Source organism: Myiozetetes cayanensis, unplaced genomic scaffold (genome assembly GCF_022539395.1).
Source record: "Myiozetetes cayanensis isolate MyiCay16 unplaced genomic scaffold, myiCay2020 scf5-8, whole genome shotgun sequence".
In the NCBI taxonomy this organism is placed as follows: domain Eukaryota; kingdom Metazoa; phylum Chordata; class Aves; order Passeriformes; family Tyrannidae; genus Myiozetetes; species Myiozetetes cayanensis.
The window spans coordinates 100,291,142-100,310,512 of record NW_026087742.1 but is presented as its reverse complement, the minus strand read 5'-3'; the positions used below and the strand labels follow the sequence as shown (position 1 = coordinate 100,310,512).

The 19,371-nt window shown below is 41.0% G+C and overlaps 1 protein-coding gene across 1 annotated transcript in view; it reads left to right on the top strand.

Annotated features, from left to right (window-relative positions):
* The window catches only part of RBBP7 (RB binding protein 7, chromatin remodeling factor), a 436,269-nt gene that overhangs the window by 225,972 nt on the left and 190,926 nt on the right, over positions 1 to 19,371 (top strand). The window lies entirely within an intron of this gene.

The window sequence follows — 19,371 nt, the reverse complement described above, 5'->3', positions numbered from 1 at the left end:
CTGCTTTGGCCAGATACACCTGCTTCATTGCTGTTGTATCCATGATAGTGCTGCCAGCCCTTGGATGTCACTCAGAAGATGGCAATGGACAGCTGAGATCCCAAGAAAAGCAACCTGAAATGTAATGTGAGGCTGCCCAGGACTTACCTGCTTGTCTTGCCCAAAACAGGGTGGGACTATTGCCAGGCTTAATCCTGTAGGTAAGTGATTTTGGGAGCTCTTCCTCATGGAGAGCAGCTGGCTATCCCCACTCCACTCACACTGTGCAAGAAGGTGACACAAAGGAAGAGCCAGGAAGCACCATGTCTCTGGACTGAGAGGGAAAATTAGACACAAGCAGGTAAAGCTCAACAGCCTATGTGGATAAAGCCTTAGGCATATTCTTAGCTGCTAAATGATTATTTTGGTAGCAAATCTTAGGAGAGGCAGTCTCCTTCAGTGAGTAGTGTCACTGCTTTCCAGGACATCCAAAGTTTGAGGCCAAATTTGTCATTTTATCACTTAACGTATGTATATGTATATATATATGTGTGTGTGTATATATAGATAGATATATATATATATATGCATGCACATATAGCCTGGGAAAAGAAATACTGGGTGCAGTATTTCTTACTTATACATGTGCCTTAGGAAGATGAATGTTCAGGGGTCACTCCTAAGGCCCGGCTAACTCCACCACAATTCCACTATAATATGCAGCAACATCATGATGTTGATACTAGGAAGACACGATGCTCCAATACCTTCGTAAGAAGGCTAGAAATGTCACTTTTTGCAAGGGCTGGCTAGATTTGTATGCTGCCTGAACACTGACAGTCATCAAGACTGTTCAGGCCAGCTGAGGGGCAGCTAGGAAATGCCTGAACCTCATAGTGCAGGGATATAGGATTGATATATTGCTCCACGTAGGATGATACAAGGATACTCACTCAAGCTAACAGCTACAGGAAAGCTCTTCCTCATGAGCAGGAGAAAGGTGAGACAATGAAGTTAAAAAGAGTAATGTGGAAATGGAAGCAGAACAAAAGTTTATAACAACATCACGAAAAAAGAAAAGTATGTCTAGGTGATCTGGCAGGCTGATGTGACTGGATCCAGATAGGAGCTCTGGTAATGTCGGCTGAAGAGAGTTGGTATTCTTAGTCTAAGTGAAGAAGAACCATATTTTCCAAGCTGGCACCGGGAAGCTCTAGGCTGTGTTAAAGATCATTTCCAGTCCTAGAGAGGAAATCTGGAGGAACAGGCTAAGGACAGGTTTGGGCCTCAGCTTCTATTCTACCTGGTCGTCCTGGCTTTTTGCCCATCTTCACTACACCTCTGCCTCCTTTCCCCCACAAGTTTCATAGGTAGTTTAGAAAAAGTTCTCTTTCTATTCATGAAATCATAACTCATTTGAAAAACACCATACAGCACAAGCAGGTAACCCATCCTTGGGGAACTCTTGAGAATGAGGTTAAATAGGCGCTGAAAGTTTTCTAGATGGAAATTTGTGCTTCCTTTCACCTAGTTCCATGAGAATCTCTCTTCGAAATAATCTAGGGGACTTCCCAATGCCCTGGCCTGGATTCTGTCTGAGTCCTCTTCATCTTATACGAGTTTTCAAAGCCCTCACACACAACTCCAAAGTGAAGGGAGCCTTATTTAAGAGCATACTGATGTAGTTCTGTTGTTTCACCAGTGGGAGGCCCTTAGAGACCATCAAGTTGTCACAGTCAATAAAAATTACACTTTGGATTCATGTAGCCCTCTTTATCTGCAGACCTGCAAGTTCTTCTTGAGGAGTAGCTCTGGTCCCAATTTTACAGACTCGAGATATAGACAGAGAGGTGAGAGGACTTTGGAGTCATTGTAAAATAAGTAAATTACAATAATTTGAAAAATTTTGGAGAATATAGAACAGCGTAATGTCCCTTCCCTCACAAAATAGTAACATCATGTTCATACACTTTTATTGTTATTTTCTTAAACATTTGGTTTGCCTTAGGAGTTGCTTAAGAAAATAAAACTTTACAGCAATTTCTTTCATTTGTCCCCATGTTATGTTGGAAAAAAAAAGAAATGGTGATCATTCCTTTCTGGTTCCAGATAACCAAATATCCAACAGAAATATTTTGTCCTCTTCCTTTGAACAATTGATTCAAATACTGAGTTGTTGTAACTTTCTGGATCACCTCCTCTGTTTTCTATTTGTTTTATTGATACAGGTTTGAAGCACAGAACCTTCTGTCTAAGGCAGTCCTCTTAGCAGCTGTGATTGAATCTGGAAATGTCTTTGCAGCCTTTTGAGATAATTCATCTTCTAGTAAGAAACGAAAATCTGCTGGAAGTTATCTTTCTTAAATGGGCTGAACTTTGGTCTCAGCTGCATCCAAAAAAACCTTCCTGTGATTGTATCAGTCTCTCCAATAGTTAGAAGCTACAGAGTATGTCAAACAAGGAAGACACCCTAGGCTGAATGTCAGATTTTCTGCTTGACAAAACGTCTATGTTTCAACTCTTGCAGAAATATCTGTTTATCAAGATAATGGTAATGTCCACATTGATCTGCTTACCAAGCTTCAGATGCTATTTTTTTATATTGTTAGGTAAATGGAAAATGCACAGGAACAACATTAGACACTATGAAAATATATACCCTTAGTGGAATAACAAAAAAGCATTGTAATGTTCCAAGTTTCTCTCTGAAGGCACATGAAATCATTTGTTTTAGGAAAGAATATTTTTTTCTTACATGTTCATGTTATGATAAAAAAATTCAAGCTGGTTGTAAAGGTACAGAAATTGATTGAAATTTTAATTCCTTACAGTCCTTACAATCACTTTTTGTGGAAACAACCCTTAACTGTTGGACTGCAATACTTACTGCTCCTGATGGCAGCCTCAGTTTGACCCTGATTCAGTGGCACTTTGAATCCCAAAATTCAACAGCAGAAGTAAAAATGAGTGTTGCATTTGTATTAGCTAAAGTGACTAATCTGTAATGATCTCTCTGGAAAACAAAGATCTGGTTTTGTATGGTAATAACCAATCACATTTCACTGCTCCCCAAGTTTTCCCATTCTGGGACTGGTGACATTCAGAGCTTTTTAAGCAGGGGGGTCATGCAAGGATGGTTGCTGGGGAGGGGGGTTGGGCAGGAAGGTTTTGCAGATCTTTGTGCCGGTGTCAAGACAATCTTTGAAAAATGGGATTTGACCTTTTGAAGAGAAAGAAAACAAAACATTTCTCCATCTAGCACTGTCGATCATCTTCACACAGAGTGCCAGTTTCCAGACTGGGGTGCCCAAAACCAGATAAACTCGTTTTGCGGTTAAGCAGCATATTTCCAACCATCTAACTATGAATATGGGTAGCCATCTCCAGAGAACAACTTCTGAAAACTTGGTGGATTATTGTGGAGAGCCATACAAAGCAGCATGGCAAGAGGTGGCATGACTGCAAGGGATGAAAAGGAAAGGACCCACTCTATAGTCACCTCAGCTTTTGAGGAAAGCAGCAAGATTTGCAACATCTAATTCTTAGGCATATCATAGCTTCAAAGAAAATGGTAAATACACTGACAGGTTTGGTTCCAAGTCTGCCCAAGTGTCAAAGTGCACAACACAAACCCCAGCAATTGAACAGCTTGATTACAGTTGTAAAATGTCACAGAGATGAAGAAATAAAAGCCAAGCATCTGATCAGTCTAATCTGGTTCCTATAGCAGAAGATGTACACTGGTGTTTGCTGTGAGGTTGCTCTTTGTTTCACAGCAGCCCTACATGCTCCTGAAGGCAGATTTGTTCTGAGTGAAGCAACAGGGCAGTGGTCTGTGAAGGACACAGCAGGGGTGATAAACAGGAGAAGATCAAGACAAGACAGCGTGCCACCAAAGGAGGAGAGCAGACAGAAGAAAGAATCTTTCTTCCCTTGGGCTTCTTCAGGATGACAGCAGAGTGAAAAAGGAAAGTACAGCAGAGGGAACTCTAGTACTGAGCAAGAGCTAATAATATGATTGTATTTCATTCTTATATTGAAATAATGGAAAAATAGGGCTCTTTGAAGAGACTTCAAGAGATCATCTAGTTTACTCCTATGTCGAAGACAGGATCAGCTAGTTATACCTTTTCTAACCAATGTTTGCCTAAATTGAGGTCAAGAAAGACAGCCAGTGACATATTAAAAATGTTGGTGGAAGCTATATAGAGGGATTACTCTGTGCATTTTGCAGGATCTTTCTATTAAAAACCCCCTGTATTACCTCTGGCGTTTTTTTTGTTTGTTTGTTTGGTTGGTTGGTTTTTTGTTGTTTTGGTTTTTTTTTTTTCCAGGCTGACATTACCAACAACTCGGTATGTGTTTGACAACCACCACTAGATCTCAATTTCAAAGAAAAAAAGTCCAGCCAGGTGCCCTTTGTCCTTCCCTTTGTGACTATTTCCACCTGTGTAGCAAGGTAGCTTGTCCCACTAAATTTAATCTCAATCTATTGAGCCAGTTTCCCCAGCTGAACCCAGCAATTCAGAAGTCCAGTCTTGCACTCAAATGTGCCTTCAGTCTTGCCTAAGGTAACATGCCCTACAGACTTCTGAAGTGTAAAATGTCATATCAGCTCAGTTGTTATGGAAAGTACCAGGCAAAACTGTATTCAGAAGAGACTCTTGGTGAACCCTGGTTGTTCTTGGACAATTCACACTTCATACCATCTTTCTGAATATTACTTCCCAACCAACTTTTCATCCACGCAGCCTCTAACTACAAAAAAGTTTTTTTCAAAAGTGAAGCCAATGCAGCATAATGTGCTTCCTCCCCTCCTCCCTGCGATGTCTGTTACCCTATTACAGAGGGTAATTAGATCCGTTTGATACAATTTGTTCTTGACAAATCATATTTAGTTGCTGAATCATTATAAACCTGCTTGTGCATTAAAAAACAATAGCAATTGCTTTCGTACATGCCTGGAGATTACAGTCTTTCCTTACCTTTTTGTTTTTAGATACTTGTTTTATTAAATGAGATGCTAACCAAGGGAGTTACAGGAGGTTTCTGTTTTCTATCATCCACAATCAAACTTCAAGAGCCAGAAAGGATGATACCCTTGGCCTTAGAATACCCTGCTGCATTTTTTGAGCCTTCCCACCTTCTAGTTTGCTCTACCACCTGTACTTTTACGAGCTTGTCTTCAGAAATATAAGTCTTTGCAGATAATATTTTAACATAAATCTCCAGGAGTTGTTCTGGAGTTTTCCATGTATAAACCAACCCATTGCATGAAATCCTTTATAAAATATCTTGTCAAATGCAATACTTTTGCATCACAGAGATCATGCTTCTCTTGGGTCCCTATGTATATGTAAGAACACAGGTTGCTCAGGAGTTCCCAACTACACTGTTTTATCTGGTTCCTGAATCCACTTGGTCCACTTCAGATACAGGCTTAATGACCAAAACCCTAACCAAACAAAAACCTAGGTCCTTATATATGAGAATTCAGGTCAGCTTTACAGTAAAAAGAAGGTCATTGAAAACTCCAGAAGAAAACAGGCTTAACAGTAGAAGGCCTGTGTAATAACTTACTCCATTCTCCTTGGAAGTCCCCAAGATGTGCCCAGAATTTTGAGCTATGGTCAGTCTTGCAGCAACATTGTCTTGTTCTCAACACTGCCTTGGCTTCATCTTTGCCTTCCCTTTCTCTCAGTAATTTACAACTATGATTTGAGGATACAAGCACCTAATTCCTTTCCAGAATCATCTGAAGTGAATATAGGCAATTTCTCATATAGCTTCTAATGAGCTGATCATATAAGTGTTGTTAGTTGCTCTTGCTAGGCCTGAGCACTTCGGGCACCTTAAGGCTAGTATGCCTTCATTCTTAGCCAGTGTGCCTGTTGGCCATTTCCTTACTTTATGCACCAGCACACTCATCCAAGACAGCTCGTGTTTCAAATCTGCCTTTATATAAAATACTGCTTAATCATGTAAACTTGTGAATTAGATGCATTACCAGATTTCTACAGATGTGCTCAGTGCACGCTAACAATTGCTTTGTCTGAAGGAGTTGCCACTTTGCCCTCACCTCCTCCTGGGTGTGCCTGGGTTGTGGGGTTGCTGTACATCACAGATTTCCTGCTATTGCAGAGCATCAACCATGAACTGCTTTCTCAAAGGGCAAACAAGCAGGAATGGAGACCTTTTCTTAAGTAGATAAAGAACCATCACTCCAATGGAAGAAGTTTTATCCCAAAAATACAAATATCACTTGACTATAAAAGACCAGTAAACAAAAATAATATGTTACAGTGTTTTACTATTTAAGAGAGAGAAGAGTGGAGAAGGCTTTAGAACCAGTATAAAATATGCTTTAAAAACTGATCTTCATCATGTCTTCTCTGTTTTTCTTCTGCTTAAAGAAATCTAGCCTTTATTTTAAATAGCTTTTCAATATATATTTTCTCTAAAGTATTCAAAGATTGGAAAATGCTCTGAAGGAAATGTTAAGTCTCTTTATCTAACTCCCATTTCATGTCAATGCAATAAATGTTGATGGTTCTTTAAATACTTGAAATATATTTCTATTGATAGATTTATATTAGGTCTCTTTAAACAATGTTTCATTTAATTACCTCCTGATATCTTTTTTTATGTGATTGTAATATACAAAGAAATCAGCTGAATTCTCCAGTCAATATAATTGTTAACTGGCAATACATTAGCAAATACCTCACCGAACTCAGCTCTAACAATTGCTTCCCTGAGGTTTTAAAGAGGAAAGTCTATTGACTAGGAGAGAGAATGGGCTATTAAATGCTATAGATTCTGTTCATGAACTAATCTGATGCTGAGTTTCTATTCAAATGCTGGAGCTTAAAATCACTCCTCAGAAAATAATTGAATAAAAGAAAGTTATAGCTCTAAATATATCAGATGTTTCCTGAGAGCTGTGGGCAATTTCCAGCTTTACAACCTGCAGGCTGTATAAGCAGGAGCTGGCGTGGTACGATTAAACATCAACCCACAACCCTGCCACTTGAATGAGAAGAGAGCAGCTTCAGCCATGTCAGAAGGAGGCCACAGGAAACTCCTCTCCATGCATAAGCAGTGCTGATAAGTTCCTCAAAACTGAGTAAAAAATGCTTCCTTCATCTCCTGCCTCACAGTGACAGTGCTCATCCAGTTTCCTTGTTTCATCTCTGCAAGCAAGGGCAAGAGGCAGCCTTCAAGAGAGGAGAGCAAGAACAGCCTTGGTGCCTATGACAGCTGGGTTGTTCCTGCAGGGGTGAGGTAGAGGGGACCAGTGCTTCCATGGAAAAGAGGGGACTTGGAGAGAGAGAGGAGGCACAGGCGTAGGATAAGAAATAACTGAATTTAGGATCTTTCAGTAATTGCCCTGTGGCATCACAGCTGGTTAACGGCTGGTGCTGTTTTCTTTTTAGACTTGCATAAGGTTTGTGTGTGCACAGGCTTGTTCAGATTATTTCAAAACCAAGCAGATTACAACAAGGAGAGCCTGCACCTTTTAAATTAATTTTGCCCTTACATAAGCCATTGGATCCATGACAGTCTGAAGCTGACCTCAATAGCAGTTTGGGAGATGAAGAACTTCCATCCCTTTGGAAGTTTACTTTTTCTCTCAAAAGCATAATCCCTCTTAGAAGTAATTCTAAATGAGACATATAGAAAGGGCAGAGATTGAAGTAATTATTATTTCTTACTAGTGTTCTGTTTGGCTTTTTCTTTGGTTTCTTAATCTTAGTTTGATAGAAAGCCATTTTCAGATACCAGCAGTATTCAAGTTGTCTTTCATTGTCATGGATGATGATGTATGTTGGAAAGCCAACAACAATAAAGGGCAAAAAATTCCCTGATTTAAGATTAAAACCTTCAGCTTACTTACCTTTGTAATTTTTTTTCTACGGCATTACATGTTTACTAAAGAAATTATCTGCCACTTGGAACAGAAAAGACTTACTGTGTGCTGTCACAGAAAGGTGGAAGCAAGCCAACCTTGGATTTCTTTGAGCAGATTAATGTTCACTTGTTGCAATATGAGAGAATAACACAAATATTGAAAAAATGTAATCTGTGACTCCCACATCTTATGAGTCAAAGTTGTTTCAACAGTGTCATGCTTGAGTGTCTCTGAGTTCTGTGGAAGCCTTTGCAACTCCTGTGTTTTTGCAGATACAAGTCTTAAAGTCACTTTTAGGTTAAGTCTCCATGTTTTTTTCAGTATATTTCTGTGTATACTCAAGGTCAGTATACATTCTTAAAATGTTTTTTCACGTGCCAGAGTCTAAATTGTCACATTTAGTTCATAATCAGCTTGCTGACTTAACACATTTATAATCTGGCCTCCATAACGAATAGACTGTGTAATAGCCAAAATCAGATAAAAGCTTTCTATATTAAATACAGAATTTATTTCTCCATGTACCAATTTGCTTGCCTTTATATTTTTTTTTCTTTTGTGTTTTTTTTTTTTTTTCCCAGGTTGCGTTTCAACCACACTTATTTGTGCTTCTGGTAAATTCAGTCTTCGCCGTGCTTGTAATTTCAGAGAATCTACAAATATTTAAATCACTGAATCAAAGTCCTGTGACAATTTAAAGTGGTTCAAAACCAACCAGAAGCAAGTGGTTGTTACCTGCATACCACTAACTATAGAAAAAGAGTGTTAATACTGGGAGAGTGGTTACCCCAGGGTGCAAGTCATATGATTTAAATAAGCTATATGCATGTTTCAAAGGACTCTTATTTGGAAAATTCCTGTTAGCTTGTGTCCTGAGATTCCTTTTATGTGCCACAGATGTTGATAAACATTTTCAGCAGAGAAAGAAAACACACACCAGAAATAAAATATTCTGTACATAGCTTACAGAAAAGGCCAGAAAAAGTAGAACAAGTAATCCTTCACAAATTAAACTGTTGTTTGTGTACATGGCTTTTGTTTCCTTCCCTTTCCCCCTCCAGTTGCTTCCTCCTCCCCCTCTCTTGTCTTATCTGTATGCAATTTCCAAATTTGAAACTGATGGAGCTGTCTCATGTTTTAAAAGATACCCAGGAAATAGTGGCTGTAGGTTGTGCTACTGCATAATTCTGAAAATATTTCTTAAAAATAGACTTAATCAGATTTATAAAGCTGAGTATGCCAGACATTCATCTATCAACATATGCAGATTTGATTATCTCAGGTAAAATCCCCTACTGGCATGGAATTTACACTGAGGAGTGTTTCTACGTTCTGTGGTCAGCTGTGTAATTGTCAGATGGTAATTAATGTGCATCTGTTTACTGAGGCTAGCCACAGTAGCCCCTAGAAAAGATTGTTATTGGTGTTCATGTAACAGCAAAGGTAACTTATTACATCAGCACTTCACTGAAGTAGTCTCTGCATCATACCGCAATTTAAGATTATTTTGTTATCTCCTATTATACCTACATAAAAATATTTTAGTCTGTTATTTTCTGAAGCACAAGACTGTTAGCTATTATTCTGATGCATTTGTTTACTGCTTATCAAGAAAAATGCTGTTATGCTGCCAATGTTGTTTTCAAATCAGTAAGGTTGAAAAACAGCCGATGGCCATCAGCTGCTTTGTCTGAGTTATTCATTACTTTTTACTTGTTCTTGTGAAGGTAAAATTTTCTTTGGGGTCAGTGTAACTCTCATTTCCAGAATCTATGCCTATGTGCCAAGATTCAGTGTGTGACCAAGACAGATCCTGTAGCCTCCAGAAGCCTGTCCAGCTTTGGACCTGCCACCAGATCCACAGCAGGCACAGGGTTTTTCCCATAGCTCTTCTAAGGGCTTCAGCTGGGAGGATGGATCATAGGTTCCAACCATGATCCAAGTGCTTCTCACACGGACATCTCTGAGCATAGCACTCTAGTTGGGATATTTTGCAGCAGCACTTGGAGCTGTGTTCATCCTTCTGGGGGGTTATACTGCTGCCAAAATGCTGTCTCCCATGGTCCCCACTGCTTTGAATGGGGGCCCTCATCATGCTCCCTCCTCTGCTACTGTCTCCAAGGGGTTTTGGTCTTTCTGCTCTGGATGAAGCAAAGTCTTCCCTGCCAGTGCCCCAGCTCGCAGTGCTCCATCACCATTCTCAGGCCCTGGGGTCCCCTGGATGCCCAGCCTTGTCACCCAGCTGCTCATAAGCTGCAGAGACAGAGAACACTGGGTAGTAAAGGCTCCTGGAGGAGATGCTGAGTACCTTGGGGGTAGGAGCGTGGGTATGGGGAGCACCCATATGGAGGAGAGCAGCTTGCTGGCCATGGGGCTGGGCCAGGGAAATCACTTTCCTGTGGGTGAGCAGGCATGAGGCTCATGCTGGCCCACCATACACCTATCCTCATAGAGGAAAGAGTAATTCAGGCAAGTATTTATTTACACAACAATGGTTGAAGATTAGGATGATGTTGGGCTTCCCAGGGGGTGAGTAGAGTAGAATCAGAAGATGAAACAGTGTGGAAAACGTTGTGCTCATGGCGTTCCCACCTGCTGCTGCTGCTGCGCGTTTACAATCATAATCTCTGCCAGTATTGCTGCCACTTCAAATCGTAGCCTATGCTGTGGGAAGCCAAGTGGTTTTGCCTTCCCAAAACTGTGCCTCTTCAGAGCCACCCTCATCAGCCTCAGTTGCCTCTTTCCTTTAGGGAAGTGAAGATTAGTGCTGGCTCAATGATTAAAACGCAGTGTTGCCAGTCACACTCTCCTTCATGGCTCACGCTGATTTTGCTCTACCTCATCCTCCATGTTACAATCTTTATAGTCATATTTGGCAGATACTTGCTTTGAAATTTAATCACACCTACCATATATCATTTATACTTTCTGTTATTAGGCCTGCAATTTGCTGCTGTCTGGCTGTGTCCCAACAGATGATTTGTGTCCCATCAGTGTTATTACCCTTGCTGAGAACTGACATTTCGTACTGTTTAGCATCAGCTCATTCAGCTAAATTTCACATGTGCTTCAGCTCATCATCAGGCTTCAGGCTGAGCTGAACAGCAGTGAGGGTATAGAGCTGTATTAGGTGTGAACCTGGAAACACCTCCAGCCCCACAGCTGCAGGGACCTCCTACTGCAGACTGCTCCCTCCTTCCCACTTTTGTTTGAACTGAAGGGCTCTAATTTGCAGTTTGGAGTCCCGCTGAACTCACCTGCTGGGGTCACTTTGACTGAAGTAGTTAATTTTCTTCACAGTAGCCACTGTGGGGCTCTGTTTTGGATTTGCACCGAAAACAGCGTTGGCAATATAGAGATGGTTTTATTATTGCTGAGCAGCGCTTGCTCAGAGTCAAGGCCTTTTCTGCTCCTTACTCCAACCCATCAGTGAGAGGGCTGGGCATGCACAAGGAGTTGGGACGGGACAGAGCCAGGACAGCTGACCCAAACTACCACAGGGATATCCGACACCGTATGGTGTCATGCTCAGCATGGGGGAAGAAGAAAGGAGAGGATGTTCAGAGATACAGTGTTTGTCTTCTCATCATCCTTACAGGTAATGGAACGCAGTTTTCCTGGAGCTGGCTGAACATCTGCTTGCCCATGGGAAGCAGTGAATGAATTCCTTGTTTTGCTTTGCTTGTGCAAAGATTTTCCTCTACCTATTAAACTGTCTTTACCTCAATCCACAAGTTTTCTCACTTTTACCCTTCTGATTCTCTCCCACATCCCACCAGGATGGAGGGAGTGAGAGGTTGTGGGAGGCTGTGTGAGCAGTTGGTGTTAAACTACAGCACCTGCTCAATTTCTAATTTCTGTGAAAGAGTTCAGATGTTAGCCTAATGCCAAAAGTTAGCTATCAGAACTATTACTGCAGTGTACATCAGAAGGTGAATTTATGGAGGAACTCTGTCTCATAAACATGCTTTGGGAGTCTGGAAGACAAAGAAAACCATACTTCTGTTTGAGCCTATGGGTATTTAAAAAGCAAACACAGGGCTCCCTGCAGGGCCTTGCAGACTCACACTGTCTACGGTAGGGTAAGAGCCCCATACGAATGAGGCCAGCATGTCTGTGGAGGTGGTTGTTTAGTGGGGGCTTGGGTAGAAGAGCAGCAGCTAGGGACTCTTCAGCCCCACTACTTCTGCCCCGAGTCAGTCAATAGGTCACTGTACACAGAAGGACACGCACTCTGCATTCCTCTCCTTTTATTTCATGAGTTCTTCCATCTTATGTTTGTGGGCTTTTCTTGTTTGTGACTGTATTATAGATTCATTTTAGTCAGAAATGACAGTTGAGACTTTCCCCTTTACTTTCTTAACTTTATTCCTAGGTCATAAGGAGCATGACATTCAAATCGTACTGAGTTTCCTCAAGAAACACTGAGGGTGGCCTTTGCAGCATCCTTACAGTGTTGCTGAAGCCTGGGTGGTGCCCACTTAGGCTAGTAACTTCCATCACCTGCTCAGAAGCCACACTGGTGGCCATCTCTTGCTCTAAGACAGATTTTTCTCCACAGAAGCAAATCTGCCATTAAACTTGGTGTAGCTCTGCTGCTGCTACAAAGCCTCTTCTCTTTGATATCATGCCAGAAAGAATATTTTAACTGTGGTTAAAATGTTAACCACAGTTTCTTTGATTTCAGACAATATTTACCTTAGTTCACTTATGCTGCTTAGGGGAAGTTTAAGCCCAGGCTCACTCCTACCTTCTGGATCATTGCTAACCCCTGCCATGAACTGATCTCCCAGTAAATTCTCTCATTAAACATACTATGATAAGCCTGAAAACCACATATTACTGCTTCTAATTCATAGATGCTCAAAACCTATCACTATGCCACTGACATTGCTTTAGATGCACTTGTAGGATCAGAGCTTGAATGCAGGATACTGGTCAGAAGTTACAAAGTTGTTTCGAGACCTCTTCAAAAGTCACTGGTTTTGGTGAAGGTTGGATTCGCATATGTATTCAAGGAATCTCCTTGGGAATGATTACAAAGCCTGGGTAACCTGGACATACTAGAATCTGGAAGATACACCTTGGAAAGAATATTGTCCTGGTAACTGTCAGATACCCTGTGCTGTTCAGAATGCCTCAGCTGGCTTTTCCTGAAGTTGGACAGGACGTATTTTTATCCTAAGCTTGTCAAATTTGAGATTAAAAACACTAACAACATAAGAATTTATGATTTTTTTTTCCAAAACAGAGAGAAAATCCAAATTATGATAATTCTCTGGAACAGACAACCCATCCTTTTCACCAAAATGTTCAAATGATTCATCACCCAGATAATTTGATATCAGAGACTTTGGTTCTGATTTGGAATAGCAAATTCACCTTTCAGTCCAAAACTTTTGAACTGAATTAAAAGCTTTCATTCAGAAGATGAAGAAATGAGGTATGTGGGCACTTTCATAAGTCTGTAATGTTATCTAAATAAGAAATTCCACCTTCCTGCTGAAAAGCTTATCTTCATGACAACATTTTTCTATGAAAAAACATTATTCACAAATTCAAAAAGAATTCATCTGTGATATTTTCTTATGTACAATTAAGATAGATGAGAGGACAAAAACTGCATCTATATTGGCTATGAAACAAATTATCATGTCCAGTCTTGGGGGATATTTATGTTTGTATTCTATTTCACTATGTCCAAGTGTCACATCTATAAATATATTTGATTACTTTTCTTCCAGAAGGACAGTCTACACTGCAAACCAACATAAAAAATAACCAAACCCCACTATTATTACAGCTATTACTCAGCTACAGCTGTGATCTGAGTTTTGTGGAAACATTTTTTTCATCATAAATCTGCTAAATAACAAATATGATGCTCAACAAAGAGTGTTTTAAACTTTATTTTTCTGATATAATCTAATGTCCACTCAACAAATCTACACTTCTATAGGACTCTGTGAAATTACTTTCTGGTTTTCATGTACTTTTCCAGACAAAAATTGCATCATCATACAACAGATGACATTGGACGAAGAGTGAAATTTCCCAGATATGACTTATTAGGTCTTTATAACAAAATAAAATCTGAGGCCAAAGAAGAATGGTTTTGTTTGACATGTTAATTCCTTTTTATCAGTAAGTCAGTTCATAGACTGGGCTGGAACATCCTTGTCACGAGCAAGGCATATTTTAGAAACGTAATGAGTATGTCCCTGCTTATTTCTGTATAAGTCATAAACCAATAGCAACACAAACCTGTGAAGGGTTTCACCTGGGCTTTGATTTGGTACCTTACAGGTATCAGGAGTATCAGTTTTGGCTCCTCTCCTTCTGTCAGAGTCTCCTCAGAAACTTCCTCAGAAAAAAAAAAAAACATTTACTTGCATAAATACCTTGACCAAAATAGAGTAAAGTCTCTGATATTGTCGTAATCCACAAACTTCACAAATGTTATGACATCTGTTGCACAAACCATTTTCCATTATTTAAGTTTTACTCTCTTGTTTCCTGTAATTATTGTACCACTATTCTGTTGTCAGGGTTCTTATATTTTGAAACAATAAACATTTAGAAAAACAAATGTAATGTCTTAAGGCACATGTTTGCACTAGTTCTCTGGACTAAACCTGTATCCAAACCTGTGCTCTCTACAGACAAGAACACCTGGTATCACTGTTTACCCCCTGCCTAGGAAACAGGTGCTCCTCATTACTGCTGGTTGCAGAAAAGCTCAAGATTAGAATATGACCAAATCTAGTGAGAGTATCAGACTACTCACTGTTCTGGGGCTGAAATAAAAATCTGTCTCCTTGACCAGACCAACCTAGGCAACTTTTTTGCTTCCTACCCTGAGATCCAGTCTTGTAATTTTTAAAATCATATAATATGTAGTATATATAAAATGCTGTATATTATACTATAATATATAAGTTGCATATAAAATATATAAAATATGTATAATATACCTATACATAGGTATATACACATTAAGTTATAATGAATTATATATTTTACTAAAGGCAAAATCAAGGTAAACGTCACTAGAATAATATTTTTTAAAAAAAGGATGTTGAAATAGTTGTGAAAATTGTGGTTTTACACTTGTCCTTGGTAATTTTCTGAGTCACACTGGGAACGTGGACTAGGATATAGTGACAGAAACCTGCCAAAGACAGAACTGGGTTTGTTTTTCATGTATTTCCCAAAATATGAAAATTGTTTACAATTACTAATAAGACATTAGTAAAGCCATGGAGAGATGAGGTTAAATTTTACAGCTGTTGTGAGAAAATCAAAACAGTTTCCTGAAGTGATTCAAATCATTCCCTGTCTATCTGATATGCAACAAGGATCCCTTGCTCATGAAAAAAAAAGAAGAAGCACCCTCCCAAGGCCTCTGGCTCTGACACCATGATTACAGGTGAACAGCAATGAAAAAATATTAAAGGAGATGGAGTAGGTAAACTCATCTACTCTCAAAATGTGCTTCTAAGCTCCCAGCTTTCTCCCTTACCCAGTGTCTCTGACACATCTCCATGAAAGACTGGTGCTTATGTCTGCCTTTGGGTGGGTGTGTTGTACTTTTGATAATGACCTGGGCAAACTAGCGATACTTGTGATAGGGCTTTTGTGGGAGGAGGAAAATCCCACATAGGGGAAACTCTGTTTTTCAACCTCAAAGTATTGAAAGCACCAGTTTCACACAACTTTTTGGAAGGTAGCTTTTTTTTTTTTACATACCAGTGCTTTTCTCCAGCAGTTCAACTGTTTCCAGGTATTTAAACAACTTGTAAAACAAGCAGGAAAGAAACAAGGTTTGTCTATAGCAGTGATCTGTGTTAAATTGAAAAAGAATATGCTGTCTAAAATGAAAATTGCTACTTAGAGGTCATGGTTCAAATACTTCTTAGTGGGGAACATTTGGCATTCTTGTTTAGCTCAGCTGTATGTAAACACTAATGCACTCCTTTCTGCTTTCATATTCCCTGCAGTGCAGTCAATAACCCATATCATTCTCCCACATGACTTTTGTTTTCACATCAATCTGATGCTCAAAACAATATGGATCCCAGTTACAAAACCTTCAGTAAGAAAAATGAGCAGTGCTGTTATGTATTTTAGACTCGATCAATTACACAGATCTCAAACTGCTACAAGCTAGTTAAATCTGGGGAGATATCATCCTGCTCAAGTCACTTAAGCTTTTGGAATGAAATATGAATTTGATAAAACTGGGGCAATTATTGCTCTTAGATTGCTCTGCTTTTTTTTTTTTTTTTTTTTCATCTTCCTAGGGAACGACTCAGTTGTGATTAAAGACATTCAAATATTTAATTGGCAAACAATACAATGTATAAAGCATCATCACATTGACATCAAAATAACAGATTAAGCTTTTAAATTCCTTGCTAAATGAGTAGAAAAGAAATTTCTCTCTTGGATCAGAAGAGTTATCTCCAAGTGGAGTAGTTGAAGAAATCTTACAGAAAATTATAGAAGAAATAGTAACTCCTGGCCCTGCACAGGACAGTCAAGAATAACATCATGTGCCACCACAGCCCCGGGGAGCCTGTTCCAGTGCCCAACCACTCTCTGGGTGAAGAACCTTTTCCTAACTTCCAAACTAAACCTCCCCTGACACGACTTCATGCTGACAAAATTAGTAGACTCTTGGGTAAATATGATGAAATAGGGCAGAAATTTTCCAAAGGGGAAATTTATTATCTTTATAAGAGTACTGTGGAAGGTGTAAGTAAGGAGATGTTATATGGTAATTTTTGAAGAGGTTTTAACAAGTTTCCTCAATAAAGATTCTTTTCAGATTAAGAAATTGTTAAAGGACAGGAACAAAAGGTTAGAAATAAGAAGTCCATCGTTAAAAATGGAAAGGTTTCTGATGGAGTACAAAAGAGATTTGTATTTATAAATTATATGGAAAGAAGATAGAGTAGCAGAATCATAGAATTGTCAAGGTTGAAGGAGACCTTTAAGATCATCAAGTTCAACCATCAGCTCAACAAGTAAGGTGATGATGCTTTCTGCAGGTAGAAATCAGGTAAAAAGAAAATCTGACAAAAAGACTTTTACAATCTGGTCCTTAGGAACTGCAAGAGCTCCTGCAGAAGGTTGCAGAATTTCACCAGGATCTCATGTGGGAATGAAACAGGTGCAAATCTGCCCAGTTATGTTGCTGTTGGCCCCTGTTATACTGTTTGAGGTGGAGCCTGGCTCTGGCACTGGAGCAGCTGTTCCTCCTGGATGCAATGCCATCTGGTCAGTGCTGCCTCCTCCCCTTGCCATGGGAGCTTTGGGGAGGGCTGGGTGCTCTTGCTGCCCAAAGCTCCAAAAGGAGGACCTGAACTCACTTGGGGCTTTCTTTTGCAGGTTCCTTTCACAGCGACAAGGCCTGGCCTGCAATGGGCTGACCCTGCTGCTCTTTGACCTGGTATCACACCCTGATGAGAACTATGACCTGCTGTGCAGCAATGTGGGGCCAGGGACTGCAGGTCCTGAGGGAAGTCACACTGCAGAAAGTACTTCTGGAGCAGCACATGGAGTTTGGGGAAAGACAGATTAGGAAGGGCCAGGATCCCACTTTGCAGCCCCGCAGCACACCCAGCTGCACCCCTAAGCCTTCCTGCTGCTGCTCCTCCCAGACTCATGCTGCTCCACACAGACATTTCAAACTCATCAGCCCCCACCTGCACCCAACTAAGAAAGCTCAAGCTTTGGAGCTTTAGAGCTGTCCCACAGCTCCGGCTCAGGGAAGTCTCAGACTAATGGGGTGCCAGGGCAGGGTTGGGGAGGTCCCCGACCCTGCTGGGAATGCAGGGCAGGGACCCTGTGCTACATGACAGACATTCAAGCTGAGGCCTTTGACAAAAACTCTGACTTGTTCCAGGACCATGCTACAGCATCTTCTCCAGAGCTGGAACAGCTCCTCTGGAGCCACAGTCCAGTTGGATGAGAGAGCATGTCCCAGATTCAGAGATCCCAGCTCTGTTGAAGGCATGTGGTGCACCCATGGGTGGGAGCAGAGCCAGGGGAGGCTGCAGCACTGCCAGGGCCAAGGGCACAGTAAGAGGCGGTGGGATAGGTGGTCCTGGCAGCCTCAGAGGCAGGATCTTGGTGCAGAAGGGACACACCTGCATGGGCAGCAGCAGCTCAGGCATGTTCAAGCACCTGCACATCCTTCATGACTCCAAGACACTCAGCTTGAGGTGTTCCTATTACTGAACCACTCAGCTATTAAATTACTTTCTTCAGGAATCAGACATCTGAGACTGCTGTGGCAAACCTGGAGCTGAGAAGTATCTTTCCCATTCTGTGGTGACAGGGTGCAGGACTCAGCCACAGCAGCAAACCACTCAACACTTTCTGTGTGTGATTGGCTCCTGATTCCCTCTTCTCTCCATTTGCCAGGCTCATACACACCCTCACTTCCCTCCAGAAGGATGCTTGAGAGGTGGGCCAATGGAAACCTCACAAAGTTCAAAAAAGTGAAAGGTCCTACACCTGGGTCACAACAATCCCAGACACATCTACATGTTGGGTGGAGAAGTGATTTGGAGCAGCCCTTCGGAGAAGGACCTGGGAGGGGTGGTTGATGATGAAACATGCAACATGAGCTGGCAGTGTGTGCTTGCAGCCCAGAAACCCTAACACATTCTGGGCTGCATCAAAAGGAGCGTGGCCAGCAGGTCATGCTGGAAGGAGATGATTCACCCCCTCTACTACAGCTCATGAAGGAGGTGATTTTCCCCCTTTCATGAGACCCCACCTGGAGTCTTGCATACAATTCTGGTGCCTTCAAGATAAGAAGGACATGGAACTGTTGGAGCAAGCCCAGAGGAAGGTCACAAAGTTTATCAGAGGGCTGGAGCACCTGCCCCGTGTTAAGGCAGGCTGAGAGAGCTGGGGTTATTCAGTCCAGAGAAGAGCAGGCTGCATGGAGACCTCATAGCAACCTTCCATATCTGAAGAGGGTCTACAAGGAAGCCAGAGATGGACTCTTCATCGGAAACTGTAGTGACAGGACAAGGAGTAATGGGTACAAATTGAAAGAGAGGAAATTGAGGCTAGATATTAGGAAGAAATTATTTACAGTGAGACTAGTGAGACACTGGAACAGGTTGCCCAGGGAGGTTGGGGATGCCCCAACCCCAGCAGAGTTCAAGGCCGGATTATTTAAGGCCTTGAGCAACCTGGTGGGAGGTGTCCCTGCACACAGCAGGGTGAGTTGAGATGAGATGATCTTTAAAGTCCCTTCCAACCCTTAACATTCTATGACTCCCTGATTATTGAGAAACTGGGTAGTAAAATAGCAAATGAAATTCAGTGTTGATAGGATGCAAAGTAGGACACATAAGAAAAACCAACTCTAACTATATTTACACAGTTATGAGCTCAAAATTAGCCATTATCATTCAGAACAGAGATTGTCCCTCTTTGCGCTTTATAAAGAATAGTTC